The sequence below is a fragment of the Aphidius gifuensis genome, linkage group LG6 (genome assembly GCF_014905175.1).
Source record: "Aphidius gifuensis isolate YNYX2018 linkage group LG6, ASM1490517v1, whole genome shotgun sequence".
NCBI lineage: Eukaryota > Metazoa > Arthropoda > Insecta > Hymenoptera > Braconidae > Aphidius > Aphidius gifuensis.
The window spans coordinates 3,197,016-3,217,535 of NC_057793.1; the positions used below are offsets into that span (position 1 = coordinate 3,197,016).

Genomic DNA, 20,520 nt, shown 5'->3' on the forward strand with positions numbered 1-20,520 from the left:
GAGGTTCCCAATATGGACAGGGATAACCCATATGTAATTGGTATGTGTCCAAACTGAAATGATAAAAAAAAAAATAAATAAAAAAGAATGAAAATAAAAATGCAGTAGAAGTGTCTGCGTTGTCAGAAATTTATTTAAATGTTAAGTGCCCTATAAATAATACGTCGCTTAGTTATGATCGTTCTGGGTATTTCATGTTGCATTCCTTGAAGATAGCCGTCAAAAATAAAAGTAAATAAAAAAAATATATACAACTGAGATAAACGGGATATCGTAACTCAATCATGATCCTTGTAGAACTCTTTTGTTTAACAAATCGATTTATTATATTGAATGGAAAAAAAACGAATTGCAGTTTGGCTTCCAATTAGTTGAGGCATTGTTGATCACGAATAATTTTTTTCATATACATTTTGTATTTTGCCTCTTTCGTATTAAATATATTTAGTTTAAGGGATAATAAATATTGCAGGGCGAGTAAGCAGTCACCACTTGCGGTGAATTTGAGAGGCTCATAAAATAATGATAGTAAAGTAACAACGTTGGGGATTGTCTATATCACCTAATTAGGCAAGCACCCAACGGCGAAAAATCGCGGGATAGAAATATGAATTTATCCGGTCGAGTCATTCGTTTGACTTTTTACATGACTCAGGTCACTTACTTTTTAACTTAATCATTTTAGACGTGCATTAAAAAAATTAAGGTCAAGTTAAAATTTTTTTTAACGCTAAAAATCTCCTTTTTTAAATTTAAAAATTTCGTAAAATAATCAGTTGAATTTTATCATGAAAAAAAAAACGTATTTTATAGACTGAGAATGTGTAATCTAAAAATTCAAATAAAATTTCATTTAAACACGAGAATTGAAAAGTAATAAAACAAAAATTTTATAGCAGTTTTTTTTTTTTTGGTACGTCGTAAAATGGAAATAAAAGTTGGAAAAAAAAATGTCACCCTTATACAAATATATTCATACGACCCTTAAATGTCATTTTATAGAGTACTAAATTTCGTTTAAAGTTTAAAGTTTCGTGTCATTTGTATATCTTGAAGATACTTGCGATAAAGTATTTTGGTCAATATATATAATAATAATTGATAAAAATATAACGACAACAAATTATTAGTCATCGCAAAATGATTAATGCTGATTAAATTTTAACGATGATAAAAAATCTCGTAGGATATTAATTCTTTTAATTTTATCCTAGTTATTATCATCTTGAACTCGTAAACACTCTGTACTTTAATTTTTTATTTTCATATTTCTTGTCTAAACAAGTTTTCATATGATTGCCGTATATGTTGATTCCGACAAATTTCCCATGTAATTGTCGTGAATTATCTCAAAACGATTTAAAAAATAAGTGCATTTGCACTAAAAAATAAGTGCATTTGCATGTTTTGAATAACTGTAGTCAAGTCGTATATCTAATTGTCGCCTGAGCAAGCTGCATCAGTGCAAAAAAAAATAAAAATATTTAATAAAAATCGTCAACGATTGCTGCACTTGATAGTCATTCCAGCTGGCATGTATGAAATCTGCATGTTGCTCATTCTGCCGGCAACAAAAGATGCTGTTTTCAATTTCACCTCATTCAAAATTTAACGAGGAGATAGGAAAACTCCATTAATAATCTTAAAATCATCAAATTTCTTATCACAATTCATTACTTGCAATTTACATGTAAATCCAATCTGTCATATTAAATTTAATTCTCCAGCAATAATCATTATCAATTTGCAAAGGCGTATTTTATCATTAGCTTTATGTCTTTTCCATCATGTGATATTGTAGTTGCCTGTGGTACCCTTGTTCAATCAGGCAGAAATAAATTAAAATTTATACTTGACGTACATGCTTTCTCTTTTGATCAATAAAGAAAAAGTATTAACTATAAAATAAAATATAAAAATCCATAGTATAAAATAACAGTATATCAGTAATAAAAATAGACAATCAATTTGAATATTTTATTTATTCATTTCTACATCTGAAAGCTTTTAGCAAATGAATTATTAATTTATTTTTTTGCTTTTATACAAGCAGTTAAATTTCTAATTATAACATTTGCTCGTAATTATTTGATTATACAAGTCTTATAATAAGGTAACTTCACTGAAAAAGACTATTTTAAAATTGCATTGTAGATATCATGTACATTGATCATGACTAAGTATTTCTATTTTTGATATTTCATCTACAATTAATCGCGACATCTGCAATATGAACCTTGTCATATGTCACAGCCTTAAATTATATTGGCTATGGATCCCTCAACTCTTGAAGTCTTGGTATATATTCTCTTGCTTTTCACTAGTTTCTTGACTTCCTTTCACATCATCGATCAAATTTATTATTGCTATGATTTTCACTCGACTAGTGTGCAATATATACACATAGTATTTTCATAATGTATTATTATTCTCATCTGCCAAAAGCACAAGAGACTTGAAACTTGAAACTTGAAAGCAAGTCATTGTCGTCGTCGTCGTCGTGAATTCGCGTGATGGAATTCCAAGCTTGTCGCAAATAAATTAGTTTGGCTTATCACTTAAAGAGTAATAGGACTACGCGTTGCACAGATTGGTTGGTGTAGGACACGCGAATTAAAACTTGCATCCTAGACTTACAAGAAATTATGTGATATTTATTTTGTCACTTTTTGATCTTTACCTCTACTATTACTTGAAAGCTTTAAACTTTTTTTGTTTATTTAATTATTTTCTTCACTTTTTGCATATGAGCTTTTTTCATATAATTCATTAGATGGACAAATCTGACGAGTTCTATTCAAGTTGGAGTTCGGACTCGAGGATAGACATAAAAATATAAAGAAAAAAAAACCATAAACTTTTGTAGAAATTTTCTTTATGAGCTGTGAATGGGTAAATGTTTTTTTTTAGTCAACTTCGTATTTTATATGTTAACCTTTTTGGGTATATATAATCAATATTATGTGTCCAGATGGTTTTTTCTTTTTTTTTTCTTTCTTCCTTGGCTCCAGATGTAAGTACAAGTGTCGCAAAAAAATAAAATAAAAAACTTTGATATTACTTTGGTTTCTTTTACTTGTACAAAAAAAAAAAAGTTATTTTTATATAAATACATTACAAGTATATATCCATGGGTGTGTGTATGTGTGGTCAACGGCATTTATTCTTCTCGCGTGACTGAAACATTCGTAACTTGATTTGTCGTTATCATTTTTCTCCTGAGGGTATAATTTATACGATTTGCAGTGGTCGTTTTGCTGACTGACATTGAACAAGATATGAGAAAAATGAAAAAAAAATGTAATGAGAAAAAGACAAATTGTTTATCGGCATATTTGTGTTGTTGCAGGTATTTCATATATACTTTGTATGTTCGAACCAACTGGAGATATATATCAACATATTTGTTGTTGCAATTCAAATGTTATGACAAGTCTGAGATGCGGTTGGATTTTATTTTTGTTTTTCAAAAGAAACTTGGTAATTTACTTGGTTCAATTTTACACTCTTACACTCTTCTGGATCGAAAAAGAAGTTGGTCTACTCTTCTGCAATAGTTCCAACGCGTTTTTCTTCTACTCATTCTAGTTTGTTCGTTCGACTCTGTACTCTTTGCTAAATGTACCTCACTCTCTATACTCCCCAGGGGTTTCACTGAACACGCCAACTTTGTTGATATTTTTTTTTTTTTTTTGATAGATATATAATATCATATATTTATTTCTATTTTTTTTTTTTAGCTGACAAATTTAAAAGCAATAATAATCGAGGAATAAATTTATGATTCTTATTGATATATAGAACCACATGTGATCAATCAACTTGCACTCATGTATATTTTAAATATTTCCGCCTATTTTATAATGCCATTTCTTAGCTATACATTTGATCATTTAATCTATTTTTTTTTAATTATTAAAAAAAGCTATAATTTGTTTTTTATTTTGTTTCAGGTAAGTGATATACGCCTGATATTATTTCATCGATATACATATACATCTGCAGGTATGAGCTAATTAATTATACTACAAATGAAACTGATTTTGATATTTATCATCATGCTAACATGATTTTCATATAAATGAGCGTGTTGATATACTGATTACGAAATGTTTAGATAGGTCATTTTTTAATTTAATATCACTCTTATAAAATGAAAAAAAATTCCGTAAAATATTTTCCAGAAATAATAAGTGTTTTCAAGTTTTTGAAGAATATGATAAGAATCATTTAGGGATCGATAGACCTGTAGGGTGTGTTCTGCTTCCTTCACGCCTTATCGTGCGAATTCATCACCACGCAATCTTGTTCCGTGTGATACACGCCCAATCTTTTTTTTAATATAATGGAAAAAAAAAGAAAAAAATAAGTATTGTGTGTTTGGTGAGACAGAAAGTGAGGGTTTTTATCAGTAAAAATCTTGTCACACCGCTTAGACTAGGTGAGGGTGGTTCTCGATTGGTATGAGGGTCATAGAAATGATGATTTCCATAAAAAATATTTTTTTCAAGTGACTTGGTTGCATGTGATTTACCTCACATGAATTATTTTCATACATAACCTTGCTATACGACGACGAAAAAAAAAAAAAATAAACTGTATATTTTTAGATTATAGATGAAAATAAGCGAAAGCATAAAATCGTGACATTTTGTAAATTCACTTGCTTTTCTTCTCAGCAAAGTATATATTAGTATAGGTTATATATTTATTAAAATATATAACAGCATCTGTATATACTATTTTTTTTATAAAGAACAACACATATACAAAACGCTCCAGGGGATTTTCTATGAAGCTTTCTATTCATATTTTAGCACAGGTACTCATATACATGCGGGCATCATATACGTGCCTGGATAAAAGTGGTACTGACTCGAGCGAGAAATAAGAAACAGGCAAATACAGACTTGCTTTAACCAGCATGTCATTTCCATTTGGATCAAGTCTGATCATATCCCGTGAGAATGGATAAAAAAAGAGAAGGTCATTGTATATCTATATATATCTATGTATATATTGGTAAAGTAGAATGGCTCTCAGACACCCTCTGCGTCTGGATATATTTATCGCTTTAATTCGAGTCTCTCTCATTCTTGAGCTCTACAGCCCGAGTATTCATGTCCTTAAAGCCTCCGCCAGATATTCATGAATGCTCAAGTCAATTTTTTTTTTCCCTTCTCTTTCACTATTTTCTTTTCTATAATTTATCTCAATTTCACAGAAAACTTTGTAATCTAATCTAAAGAAAGCATTGTTAATTTTCAATTATTCAACATGACGTATTTTTAATAATTTAAATATTTTTTTTTAATCTTTACTACTGAATGATATTTTTTTTTTTGGAATATAATAGTATAAATATGTTTTACGTAGAAATAATAGTATTTAATTTTCTCAACATATAAATGTACTTTAATCCAGTTTTATACACCTATGCGAGCATATGATAATATGGTATAGCCTGTTAATGAAGACAAGTCAGGGATTCCCATGACTATAGAAACAGAATTAAATATAACTATTTTGTGTATATAAGTCTGACGATGTGAACAAATGAAGAACTTGCATGAGGACACGTAGGTCAATGTGGGGTTGTGTTAAAGGGTCAACACCAATACTGATTTTAGTGGTATAGTGGTGCTCTTGGCGTTGGTTCTATAATACAACTTGGTGTGGAATGAGAGTTCCCAGGACTGTTACAATATGCTCTGGATATACAGTGAGTGCAAGTTAAAGAGGATGTAGAAAAGCTGTATAGGTCGCACACAAAGTTTGGCTTTGGACGACAGGGTACTAACCCGCTGCAACTAATACTTGTGGGGGTCTATTTCATCCCAACTCAACTTAACCTTGCTTAACCCAAGATAAGACCAACGAACCGTAGATTTCACGTGTGCTACCTTGCACCATCTATTCTTTTATTATTGCACTATTTTTTTTTTTTTCAACTACATGCTCGTCTTTTCAAATTACTTGCACGAAACAATTTTATTTTATTTTCAAAAACTTTTTTTCTCGTGTCATTTAATTCTGTCGAAAAAAAAAAAAAAAAAAAGAAAACACTAATTATTTTGGAATTGTTGGCTTAATGCTGCGTTTGTTTAAGTTTATGGATGACTGTCGAATACTTTTAATAATATATTAAACACACCGTAGAATTAAATTCAATCTGGATGCGCCATTGATCTGGCTTGTATGTTGACAAGTTAATCATATTTGTATGCTATGCGTAATTATGTGTGCCTCTTTAGTTAAGCTATTTGAAATTATTTCTCTTTACATTATGAATAATATATTAAGCAGTGGTAATGTATCTATTTATGCATTGTTTACACGTGAAATTGACGACAAATATAATTACCGGTCTATTAGTTTACCTCTGATCAACACAAGCATTGCCATATATATGTATACACTTCGATCAAATATAGAGTAACCACAGTCCGAGTTATGTCCGAGTGTACATTGATAGATCAGTTAGCCGGTCCAACCAATAGTCTCTCTAATAGTCTTCTCTCATCATTCACAGACGTGAAATTCTTGTGTCTGAGAATTCTTTGAATTAAATTTCATATAGCATAAACAGTATAATTATTTATAATGAGAACAGATGAAATAAACAGTCAATTTATGTCAGGTAAATTGAGATAAGAAAACCCGTCGTTAAGTATATGATAAAGACTTTTATTACAAATTTAAAAGTTAGCTGGATTTTGTACAGAAAATGGAAATGGAGAAATATGTGCAATATTCTCATTCTATGGTGTTTGCTTTTATTGGACCGCCCCGTCTTGTCTATGTCGTACCTCATTCTCTGTATACACATATATATTTCACATGAGCGTTTATTAAATTCCTGAAAGTTCTTGCCACACGCTTTCTGCACTTCTCCAACGACTGTGATCCTGCGGCCGACATCGTTTCGTACTTTGTTAAAAGAAAAAAAAATGAAAATGAAAATTGTGTATGAAGCACTTCGCTTTGTACTTGAGTATTAAAACCCGTTTTCTCTCTAATAGTTTCTCTCACGTGCAAGAGTAAACTCATCTAGTCTATATGCTTTCTCAACTATCGTTCTAGGGCAAGACGATGCGCGTGAGTTTCTAAGACTGAAGCACAATTTAATACTGTTCAAGCTCTCAGCACTCGTCAAGACTCTAGCATCATACAAACAGAATTCTAACGAAATGATTTTCTGATCAAGTTCTACTTCTTATAATTAACATTGTTTCTTTTTGCACAATAAAATTATATACTTATTCAATTAATAATTACTTGATTTTAAATTATAAATTTTTCTTCTCAGTGAGTTATTTATATACTAAAGATTTTTTTTTTATTTTCCAAAATATCAGTAATGCTTCTTTGCAATTTACAATATTTAGTTGAATATTTGTTTTTGAAATTTTTCAGTTGTAAATTTATTTGTCAACAATTTTTTTCATTTGTCAACACGCGTGTTGAATATTTACTTGAAAAATTTTCAGAAAAACATTTTTTTTTTCAAAAATTTTACACTACAATCAAATTATTTTTCAATTTTAAATTCCATGATTTTAAAATATTTTTTTTTCTCAAGTATACACAATTTTTGCTTAAATATCATGATCATTATTCTTAGTTTAAAAAATAAAATTATCAAAAAATAAATATAAAGGTATGGTTGTAATAAATTTATTTTTGTGTCTCATGTAAATTTACTTGAAATATATTTGAGCATTAAGGTGTCTTTTTCGCCCAACCGCAAGTGCATGCAGCTATTGATTTTTACTTTTTCATCATATATCGTTGTCCTAGTTACTTTCCAGTATACCTCAACTCAATCACATTACTCTAAAATAACACGATGTTACGCATTTTTCTTTTTACCTCTATTTTTCGTAAAATTTATTGCTGCACTCTGATTTTTTCTTTTATATTCTTAGATATACATTTACGATAAAAATCTCTAATGTAATAATGTTGACATTAAAATTGAATATCTCGTAAATAGTATCATTCAATTTTTTTATTTATCAAGAGTTTTAACTTGCAGAATATCTTCTTCCGGAATTATTATCAAATACTTAAACTAGTTGTTTGGCTTTCAAAACTTGTTCAACTTCCCATTTATTAGTTTGACAAAATACCAACCTCAAAATTTTGTCTATATGTGCATCTTGTTTTAACATGAAAGTTTGTGTTTCCTGTAACAAACTTGTACTCTTCATGTATCAATAAATTGATAATAATCTTGTTGTGCTATTATTCCTAGACAAGATATATGTATACAATTTATAGTTCCAAATAAAAATATTCTGATAATGATCACATCGGTTACAAAATCAATTGATAGCATCATTTTAAAATACACTCATTAGTTTCAAATGTGGTTGAATAACTTTTAAAAGATTACAAGATGTTGTTGATTAAAGTTGCTATTGAAAGGGTCAAAGAAGTACAATTGATTCTGTTCTCATGTATAGTGAAACTTTTGATTGTCCACAATTTTTCTTTATATATTACCTTTAAATTATTATCAAATTTTTTTATATTAAATCAAACGGAACAAGACAAGCTGAAGCAGCAAAAAAACAAGTATATTTCTTGTGCTCTTGCAAGCAACACAATGCTCATGAAAATAAAAATAAAATGCACATTAAAATGTTTATCATGTCTTTTTTTTAAAAAAAACAAAAATATATAACAATAAAATTCAATCATTGACCTAGACAATATTTTATTGACTGATTTGTTTACTTTTTTCTGGAAAAGATATTTCTCAAAGATCTGAGTTTTTCTCTAGATTCTCAGAATGAAATGACATCCATTGTATAAGTCTGTCAACAAATATACGTATATATTTTTTGAGTTTGAAATGATAAAAATTAAACAATGATAGTTTAAAATAAAAAATAAATAATAAACAATATCTGAGATGTTATCGAAGAAGAAACATTATACCTATGTATTTAAAGGATCAAGATACAAAATGAGCTTTTAAGAAGATTATTTGTATAACAATGTAATTGAATAAATATCACATGATACTATCATCTTTAATAATTAAAAAATCATCCATGCATAATCAATCGATAATACATGTGTGTATCGTGTACATTTGATTATATACATATACACACACATATATAAACATTGAAAATTCATTAAATTTTGACGAACACACACGTTGCTTTAAACTTCCGTGAAATTTGAATTGTAAACTGTTGTTATTGTTGTTGTTATATCCTTTTAGACTATATCAAAGGTTGTGAGTTTCATAGAGGCTTTATGTACTAGTAAACTGTCTTCCTATAAGTCCTTTATCAGTCTAACCCAGCACGTCCCAAGAGTGATGCTTGATTTTCAACTCAAGCTAACTAATATCATTCTCTTGCAATCTCAATTCTCATGTTACTCGTATTGCCAACCTTCGATTAATACAACCAGTTATATATTTTGTTCCACTATGATTGCTTTGTTACTGCTTTACTGCTTTACTCATAATTGCATAAAGTTATAATACAATTAAAATTGATCAATAAATATCTCTTCATGTACTCATTTAATGTCCTTAAAAAAAATCAAATAATTTTTACATTATCCAATATAAAAATAAAATAAATAAATATATTTTTTTTTCATTGTTTATCTAATGTTTGTTTGTATAATGTCAGAATGTTTGTTAAAAAGACATGTGGTGAACAAACAGCTTTTTGCATATACAATATACATGCGTGTGATGCTTGATTAATGTAGAAAGAGATGATGAAAGCATTCAAATATATACCTACATATATAATAGAGAAAGAAACAGAGAGAGAGAGAGAGAGAGGGAAAGGTTTTTGTATATAGTGTGACATAGAGGACAAGCGTTGGTTGTTGGAAGGGTGACAAAGGCTAATTGCGAAATACAGGGTGAAAAGCATCACACAATTTAATGTCAAGAGTGTACATGTACATGTATACAAGCATTTGCCTATATTATGTCAAAATATACTCTTGGCACTCTGTCATGACACTTGTATATTGGCTAGATGTTGTTGCTCTTGTACTCTCGACATATTCTAATCGTTTACAATTATTTCTTGATGAACAATATAGAAACACTTTGGTCAGGAGTAGCTATATCAACATGTGATGATGAAAAAGTTTAGAATGTTTTTATTTTGAATATCAATTCAACTGACAAGTTGGTAAACATATGTACTTGTTATATACATATGTATGTATTATATATACAAGTCTCGTTGTCTTGGTTATATTCTCACTGACCTCGTCGTCATCTCATGTCTTGTGAATCTTGAGTATGGTATACACGCGCAAAGCATCCCGGACAATAGAGCAGAGGTAAACCTCAGAGTTGAGCCCACATCACACATAATTCGCAGCACCACAACCAACGCCTTTGGGTATATCTCTTCTCTCTATAAATGTGTATGTAGAATATTGCAACTACCTTCATACTAATCTACTAGTGCTGTTATTGCTGATGATGTTTCGTATATATACACTTTTGTTTTAATGCTGATGATGTATATAGCTTCTCTGATTTTGTATACATATAACTGTACATGTGGTATAACAACCAAGCTTGATGAACTCTCACACGACCTGGTATACAATTCTACTATCCCAATGGACCCACAAACTCAGATATTTGTGGATCACTGTTGAGGCTCTATCATCTATATGATTTCACGTTCCAATGTAATTACCTTGATGGATTTCGGTCAAGGCTTTTGACACATTTAGACATATTCATTTGTTCTATATGTATATCATGTGATTTAATAATTACTTGGTAAATCATTAAATTGAAATATTATTGAAATTTTTTTTAAATTCCATTTTTTCATCAATTTAAAAATAATAAATTAAAACTGAAAAAAAAAAAGAATCAATTTTTAAAGTTTAAATTTAACTGATAAAACTCAGTTGTAGAATTTTTTTTTTTTTTTTTGATTTTTTTATCTTACCGTAATGAGAAAAGTTTCATATGATAAAAAACTGAAAAATGAAATGAAAAAGAAAGTAGAAACAGAAAAAATAAAAAGAATTTACGTATGTCAGTGTGTATGGTTTTTGAGGATGGCAATGGTAAAGCATTTTACAAAATGGAGTCGTGGTATACCCAGTATGTCGAGAAGTCAGCGTTACACATAATTTGCAAAGCCACAGGCCACTTCGCTGGCAATGCTTTGCCGTTATGGTTTTGTACATTTGCGAAAAGTGTGGTTAACGATTTAAACATAATTCTTTCTTTTTTTATTAATATTTTATACATAAAGCCTTCATTCGAATGATAATTCAATATTTATCATTTTTATTCTAATTCTATTTTTTTTCTTTTCATATAAAATGTAACTTTATTTGTTCATTACTTTACAAATTAAAAATATAAATTTTTTAAAACAGCATTTTGTCTCGTGCTCTGATTTTTATAAAAGTTTTAATTTTTAATTTTTTTGTAAAAATAAAAATAATTGATTAAAAAAGTCAATTATATTTTTTTTTTATTTATTAGTATTAATTATCGATGAAATTATTGAATTATTTAAATTAATTTGTCTGAATCAAAATTATTTTTAAAAGTATATTGAACTAATAAAATAAATTGTGTCAATTTTTTTTCAAACAAAATTAAATTCAATTATTAAAGTAATCAATATAAAGTATTTCAAACAAAAATTAAAATCGACTGTATAAATTTTTAATACTCCAAAGATTCTAGTCTAATAAATAAAAAAATAAATAAATCAAGCGAAAAATTTTAAAACATCAATAATAAGATAAAATTAAAATAAAAAAAAAAAACCACATCTTATCTCAGAATTTTACAAAACAGTGTATTTTATCGATGCGACAAAAGATACAACATCAGTTTATTTTAAAAGTGGCAATTTTAGGATAGCAAGTCAAGCATATTGACGTTGCTTTCGTTGCAACTACGACAACTTAAAAAAAAAAAATTAAAAAAAATAAAAATAAACATTTTTGATACGTGCTGGAAGCACGAGTAAAGTCTCATCGAACTTTGGCTTCGTGGTTGCGTCCCAACACGATTTCCTGGAGGGAGGTAATTGAATGGGTAATTGAATTGATCCTTATCGAGAGAAAGACAGGGCGGAAGAGAAAGAGAGAGAAAGAGAGAGAGAGACTTTAAGTCTTATGGAGCATGGTCACGGCAAACGCGAGCTTGTTAAACCGTGCATCTATCCCACCCACTTACTACCCTATCTCTTTGCCACCCTATGACCCATTTTCTGTCATACACATATACCTTGCATTCATCACTTTTCTCTTTCTTTCTCATCACTTATCTCAGCTATCAAAAATACAATTTCATTTACACTGAAATATATTATTATTTATTTTTTTTATCATATATTTAAGCTAGAGTTTATAGAGTATATATTGTGGTCAAGTTATAAGCAAAATTGTATTTTACAACATTCACCAGAGAGGCTACAATTTTTTTTTTTTTAGATAAAAATATATCAATGCGTTTTTGATCGATAAATCGATAATAATGATTTTTCAATAGTTTCATCTCTTGTCCAGGATATTCACGAAAAAAGTGAACGATTGAATTTTCTTCAAGCTTTTTTTTTTTCTATTTTTATACATGATATTATATTATACCTGAACTACAGGTTATAGGGACCATCTTGAAATTCCAAAGAGCCGTAATATCAAGGCAAAACTGGCATACAATCCATGGTATTGTCAGACCGGACATATTCAACTTTTGAAGCACTTGTGGATCGTGATATGGGGTAGTGAGAAAAATACAAGAGACGGTTAATGCAAAAAAATAAAAAACCAGTGAAAAATAAAAATAAAAAATCATAGAGTGGGAAATTGGTTGACAATAGTGAATGCGATTTTTACCGGACAAAAAACTTTATGAAAATTCAACGACCGTGATCGTTCAGAGCAATAACCATCAGGAATTTTTTGGTCATTCTTTACGCAGACTATACATCATAATTTTTTGAATTTATAAAAGAAAAAATAAATAAATAAATAAAAGTATATATTACGTGAAAAACCATCTGTAAAAAAAATAATAAAACCAAGAATTTATTTTTTTTTTTAATCAACATATAATTTATTTCTCATAGACTGTATTTTGATTATTTTTTTTCTTTTTGAATAATTCAATAGAATTTTTCGTTTATGATTCAAAAAAAATCTTTAATAAATATATATATGAAAAAAAATTCTTCATTTTAATTTAATAAAATATTTTAGTACATAAGTTGGATTGAATGCTTCATTAAATTATTAGTTTTCATAGAATTGAGTCTTTTGAAATTTTAATTATTTCAAAATATGATTTTTTTTTTTCTGTTATATAACCTTTATTTTATAACTCTAACAATCCGTCCATAATCGTTATGACCCTCTGTTCTTCCTCAACCTTGTTAAACTTTATTTAAAACTTATATTTGGTAAAAGAGAAAGCAGCCTTGTGCTTTATAAAAGTGCAAATTTTAAGCGCCTCACGAATGAAAATCTCTTTATATACATTTTCTCGTATCACGTTAGTTTATTTTTTATCTTTTTTATATATACATATATTTTCTCTGGCTGCTTTTTGTTTTTCATTTTTAGACTTTTTTATTTTTAAAACTATGTATATGAGAAAGACGACGAAAAAAAAAAAAAAAAGAAAAATGTTTATATATATATACAAGAGCGACGAGAGAAAAAAGATAAAAACAGACGGATGAGAGGTTGCGAAATTGCATTGTCACCTCAGTATTCTAGGGTGTGCAATCATCTGTGTATGTATATGTGCAAGGAGTATCCTCCAGTAGTGCGTGTGTATATATATTATAAAATATGTGCTTTAAACTCGTATACATACATATTCTCTTAACTTTTTTATCAGAAAATAAAACACCATAAAAAAATTGTATATATAAATAAAATAATCAAAATAAATCATTTTTTTTTCTCTATAATTTGAAACAATAATAATAAATAAATAAATAAATATTTTTATAATTTTCTGGTCTCTTGCATTAATACAATCATCGAGGGTGTAAAAGTGCATTTATCTTTTTTCATTTTCTACTGAATTCATCTCTTTCTTGTCATTAATTAACATTGTAACGGCCTGATTAACATATTATCGCAGTAAGGCAGGCACACAGTGGGAATATGATGCAAATACAATATTGTTTTCTCATTTTCTCTTTGCTGTACACCCTCTTCTATCCTTATTCATTTTTTCCTTATTTTATTTTCAATAAAAAAGAGTAACCCTCTGATTTTTTATATATACTTGTCCCTTTTCTCAAACTTAAACTTGACAGTCAAGCCACTTATATCTTGGTGGCAAAGATCGTTGACAGGCCGCGAAGCTTTAAAGGAAACGTGATGAGTGGGTGTACATAGAGATGTATACACTTTAGTCAAGAGAAGAATGTGCGTGTAAGGGTGTAGTGTTGAAGGGCTCAGTAAAGAATCTTATACAATGTACATACGCGTATATGTATACTTGTAATAAAGTGAAGAGGTTAGAACAATTAATATATATACGAGGATGAGAATAGGTAGGTGACGTGCGAGATAGATTCAGAAGGTAAAGTGAGTGCAAAGGGGAAATATACTGTAGAGTCAAAGAAATATTAATACTAACAAATATATACATTCACACACACTCACAAAACGTATACATATACAATATGTGGTATTATTATTAAGGGTTGAAAGTTTGATATAGATGTACTTTGGCTCCCCTATGTTTGAAAAATAAAGTGTAGCTTGAAGGCACGTTCGACTGACTAATATTAACCCTCCAAGATTCGTCGCGAATAAGACTAAAACCATCATCTTTATTTTATTTTCTTTACTCATTTTTTATTATTTCTTTTCATCTTAAATTTTCTCATCATTATTATTATTTTTTTTTTTTTCTTTGGCTATCCAACATTTTCATATATAGTTTGAATATCTTTTTGTTATACTCATGATCATGAAGGTCATTCAACCAATCTTCAAATGAATAAAATTCTACTTGTTCCATATATAAATTGTTCTATTTTCTAGTTTAAACTATGAAAGTCTTTTATGTATATATATAGGATCTAACTTTTCAGCCCCACTCATCTCATTCCATTATCATCCAGTCACATTAACAAAACGTCTTTTACTTTACTTTGCCCCTTTTCGCACACAGAGCCTTTTTGTAAAATCCCTTATTCGCAATGCTGCCTCATCCGATCCTCATTATAGAAAAGTATTGCCTCTCCATGCTTGTCTTATATTACATCGTTTTCTTTCTCATTCTTTACATGGATTTTTTTTTTTTTCTTTATTTTTTTTCTCTATTACATTCAATGCGTCTTTTTTTAAATTTTTTTCTTTAGTGTTTTTTTGAATTATACATAGAGTAAATGTGTCTTGAAAATATAAAAATAAAGTAAATAAATATTTGATAAAATAACAAAATGAAATATGAAATGTTAAATCTATAATATTTTTAGTAAAAATGGTTTTAAAACGTGACCATATTTTGCAAGTATTACTGCAATTTTTCACAGTTATTAAAAAATTTTGTTATTATATTTTTGTTATTGTAATATATATTTTCTTTAGTATAGATTTGTTTGTTTTTAATACTACATTTGATGACACATAATTTATCAGACTTTATTTAACCAATATAAATTTTATTTTTGATAATTTTAAATAATTAAATAACATAAATAATTAATATTTAAATCAAGTTAAATTTACCGAGGGTACCTTGGTTTGTTTGACAATATTGTCCAACAAAATATATCCATAAATATAAAATAAATTTTAGAAGAGTTAAGTTAAAATTTAATATATGCTTACACGAAGTATAGATGCACCTGGTGACCTACGTATTTTGTTGAGCACCCAATGTATCAGTTGAAAGAGGATGATATAATAAAAATTTGATAAAAAAAAAAAAAGCTACAATATACACTGGGGAGAAAGATTGTAGTTAAAATTTTGACTATATAAGGGATGAAACAGAAGGGTTATTTGATATAGATATGTGTGTATGTAGTTTGCAATATGTAACTTGGTTGGTGAAGGTAAATGCGGACAATTTACGGTAATAATCCGATAACTGATAATATTGGCAATTTGGTACATAGTCCATATATATATAGGCTGGGGGAGGGGTTTTTTGGTAGAGTAAATGGATAGTGGCAGACCACGCTAGTGCGTATCTCGATTATTATTATTGTTGCAGTACATGTTGGTCATCGGCTTGTGTGCTCTTGATATAGAAAAAAAAATATAACAAATTTTTTAGAAATAATGAAAAAAACAAAGCGAAAAATCAATTTAATAAAAAATATTTATTATTATTTTTTTTTTTTAATATTTCATAGACAAAAATAAAAAAAAAAGCAACGAAAAATTAAAAAAAACTAAAAACTTAATTACAACGTTGATCCTTATACATATAAATTTTTTTTTCTACTTTTATTCATTAATTAATTCATTTATTCATATAATTATTTAAATTTAAATATTAAAATTTTTTAACACCTTTACAAATTTACAATTACAAAATTATGATATATTTTTTTTAATATAAATTTTAATTAATATGAATAAGTTAAAATTTGATATCCAAGTTGATTGACGTAATATATATTAGTACTTACAATTTGAAGAAAAAAAAAAAAAACTCATCCTGCATTATATACACATGTATATATATTTCGAGAGAATATACCGGCATGTCTACTTGAAGGGGTTGCGCAAGCGTACAATTAATTCCTCGTGGGGCGTTTTGCTGGAGTTGTGAGGGAGCAACAAAGAAGGTGGATATTATTTGACAAAGATAACTTGTGTATATTCAGGCGTTGGGGTAACTGCCAACCCAAGTTGATCCTCAGTTGGCCGGCGAACTCGCGTGCCGTGCCTACGCGGCTTCTTATCAATAGTCAAACAGACTACTCGTAACATATCATCGCGTTTACTTTTAACCAAAAAAAAAAAAAAAAAAAAATAGTCAACCCTTCAACAAACGATTACCATAAGCGACAAATAAATTTTATTTTATTTGAAAAAAAAATAATTTAATTTGATGAAATAAGTGTCGAAAGGAATATACAAAAAAAAAAAAAAGCCCAATCATTTTTATGACTGGCATCAGCAAATGATTTATTGAAAATAAAATTGTTGATAATATTTTTTTTAATTGTGTTAATGTGAATTACATTTAGATAGATTATTGCTATCGTGTATTGTGAATTTGGTTGGATGAATATTGTGAAATTATATCGCGAAATACATACACATATTTGTGTAGGTAAAAATATATTATTGAGATGTAAAAGTGTGAATGAAAGGTAGTTGGGATAAAACGCGATTTTCAAAAAGTTTTTGATTATTTATCCAATCATCAGTTGATTGGTTTTCAAGTTATAAATATTATACACATATTGCTTTATGAACTTGTTAAATTTTTTAATTTCATACTCGTAACATATACTGTAATTAAAAATAACATTTCACGTTATTTGTGAAGAATTTATTTTTCAATATATAAAATCATGATGTTACATAATATCCTGGATCAATATAAAAACTCAAAAACTAAATAAATACCATAAAATACAGTTTAAATTAAATTCCAAATTTTGTTTGATTTATAAAAAATAATAAAAATTAAACTTTGAATATAAAAAAAAATCTCATAACAAAGTAAATAAAAAAATATATATGTGAAGTGATAAAATCATTGCGATAAAATCATAGTGACCCCAATAAAAAAAATGTAGCAAAGAAAAAAAAAGATTTATAAATAGTGAGAAGAAAAAAAAAATAATAATCACAAAAAAATGAATAAAATATTGCATGTTGGTTTAATCACGAAAGGGTTGACACGAAAATTTGCGATTAAAAATTAATGCTTATACTAATAAAAGGTATATAATTTAATGACGATTGGTTTAAAGTAAAAATAAAAAAAAAATATATAAGTTTTAAACTTTAAGTTAGTGAGACACAGTGGTGATAAAAAGAATTGTTTATGTATGAAATTTAGTAAGCAAAAATAGGAAGAGTGGAGAAAGAAGAGACACGTTAATTAAAAAAGCGCAAGAGGTCTGAAAGTACAAGTGGAACCAGTACCATCCTCTTTTGCCCTAAAAAAAAAAATATATATAAAATAAAAAAAAAATATACTCGCTGACGTTGTACACCCTTGGGACAAATGACAGGTAAATAGTTTTTCGCAGTATCATCACGAAACAGCACACATTTAAACTCAACTGTAAACTGATTTTCCATATTTTTTTTCCTTTCAACATATTTTTGTTTTATTTATTTATTCTATTTTTTTTTGCCATATAAAAACATTAAATATTTTTTAAAATAATTTTTATTTTCTGTCAACATTGTAAATATTATTTTTTATTTAATTTTTATTTTTTTAAAATTGTTTTTATTCTCATATTTTAAATGGAGATTTAAAATAAAATTATAAGCTCTATGACTTGTGTTAAATGTAATTTAAAAAAAAAAAAAAAGATTTTTACATTTTAAATTTACATTAAAATAATTATATTTATTTTTATATATTTTTGTTTATATATTTATAAACAAATTTTCGATAATGAATTAATTTAATTAGATGAAAAATATAGACGCATAGTTTAAGTAAATAATTATTATTTCTATATGTAATGTAAAATTTATTTTCTGCTCTCGTCATTACTTTCTCTATAATAGTCTTGCAACAATTCACAATTGCTTTTACCTACGGATTTACTTTGCCACAATTTTGTCTTTGAAAAGTTTGTGAATTTCTTGACTGTCTAAATAATAAAGACAGAGAAAATTTACTTGTTATTGTTGTATGAAAAGGCAAAAGAGAGATGAATAATCATTGTTAATGGATAAAGTGTACAGTAAAGTTTTTGATTGTCGACAATAAGTTTTATATAAAATTTTTCAAATTAAATTTTTTCATTTGTCACATATAATTGTTTTATTTAATTTGTACTTAATATACAATTATATTATATTATTATATTTAACATTTATTTAACATTTTATATTACAATTTAATTATATTTTCATTTTTCAATTAAATTACAGTATACTCGGTGAGTGTCAGAACAAAAGTAATAAAAAATAATATTGGTTATAAAAACTTTCTTTCTTTTTTAAATATACTGAAGATAACTATAAAGAAAAAATTTTTTTCTATAATTTCTCAACGATTATTATCACTCTGTTATTTCTTTTTTCAATTACTTTGAAATTGAAAAAAAAAAAAAGAAAAGAAATTATACATTAGTAAGCTGAGATTACTCTTGAGACTGCAATTGTTTTTTCTTTTTTTTCCATTTATTGATACCCTGTCAAATGCTCTGAAATTAAAAACAGAAGAGGAAAAAAAAAGTACACGATATTTGCAATTTAATATTGCGAATACTAACAACGTGAGCTTATAGTCTAAAACAATAACAATTTTTTTTTTTAAGCTTCACTACAAAATTTACAAGCACATTGATAAATAATTTTAATATTATTATGATTTTTTATAAAGCTTTTTTCTTTCTTTAATTTTATTTTAATTTTCAACGCTTTATAATTATTTTTTTTCTATTTAATTTTATTTTTTTATTCTTGCCCTAGGATGTAAAGTGAGATATCAAGAGAAAACCCGTTTAGAGATAAAAAAAAAAAAAACAAATGTTATTTCATGTCATTTTTCTTTGTTTTATTTTTAATTTTCTTCAGGGTAAATACTGAAAAATACCCTCTCTCATAGGCATTGTCCCGGCGGTCGTGTAAAAAGGCCAATGAGAAATCCATCGGGAGTCTGATCGAACGTTTATACAAACTACTTTTTTACTGGTATTTTTCGTTAAACTGTCCATCATGATGTACAGCATCATCGGTCAATAAAAAAAAAAATTAAATAAAACAAAATAATATTAGAACAAAAATTACAGCATGTACAAAAAATAAAAAACAATATTTTTTTTTATTAAAAAAAAAAAAAATAAATTCATTTTAAAAGTTTGAAAAATTGACATTTTATTTTAATATAAATAATTTTCTACCAAGCGTTAAATAAACTGGATTTATTTTGCCCCCTCGACAGACTTACAGTCCGTAAAATTAGCCAACTGTTCATCCTCTAGTTATTTTGATTTATTTTTTATTTTTATTTATTTATTTTTGTCATTTTATTTCCATTTTTTTTTGTTTCATTTTATTCCTTTAGTGTGCTACTTTGCTCAGTAAATTCTCTAAAATCTTTGCATTTTCAATTAAGAAGAGACATACTTTTCAATTCTATGTATTTTACTACCCTTTTTGTCTTGTTCATTTTCTCTACACCCCTTGTATATAATCCTTGGTTGAGATGAATTCAGTGTGAATAATAGAGACTGTTACTCGTCATGGTGGTAATTAACTAAAGCTATACATTTTTTTAAATATAAATTTATTTTTCAACAAACAGTTGACAGTCTTAAAAGACGAGTTGAACTTAGTGGAATCTTAGCGGGCGGTCAA

The 20,520-nt window shown here is 27.4% G+C and overlaps 1 protein-coding gene across 4 annotated transcripts in view; it reads left to right on the plus strand.

The window, feature by feature from the left end:
- The window catches only part of LOC122858881 (agrin-like), a 159,315-nt gene that overhangs the window by 19,062 nt on the left and 119,733 nt on the right, over nucleotides 1-20,520 (plus strand). For 3 of the 4 annotated variants that reach the window (XM_044162094.1, XM_044162095.1, XM_044162097.1), the window contains exon 1: nucleotides 16,888-18,209. The exons of the other annotated variant lie outside the window; for it this stretch is intronic. The gene's annotated coding sequence lies outside the window, so the exon portion shown is untranslated. Of the gene's footprint in view, nucleotides 1-16,887; nucleotides 18,210-20,520 lie in introns of those variants that run through there. 4 annotated transcript variants of the gene reach the window in all.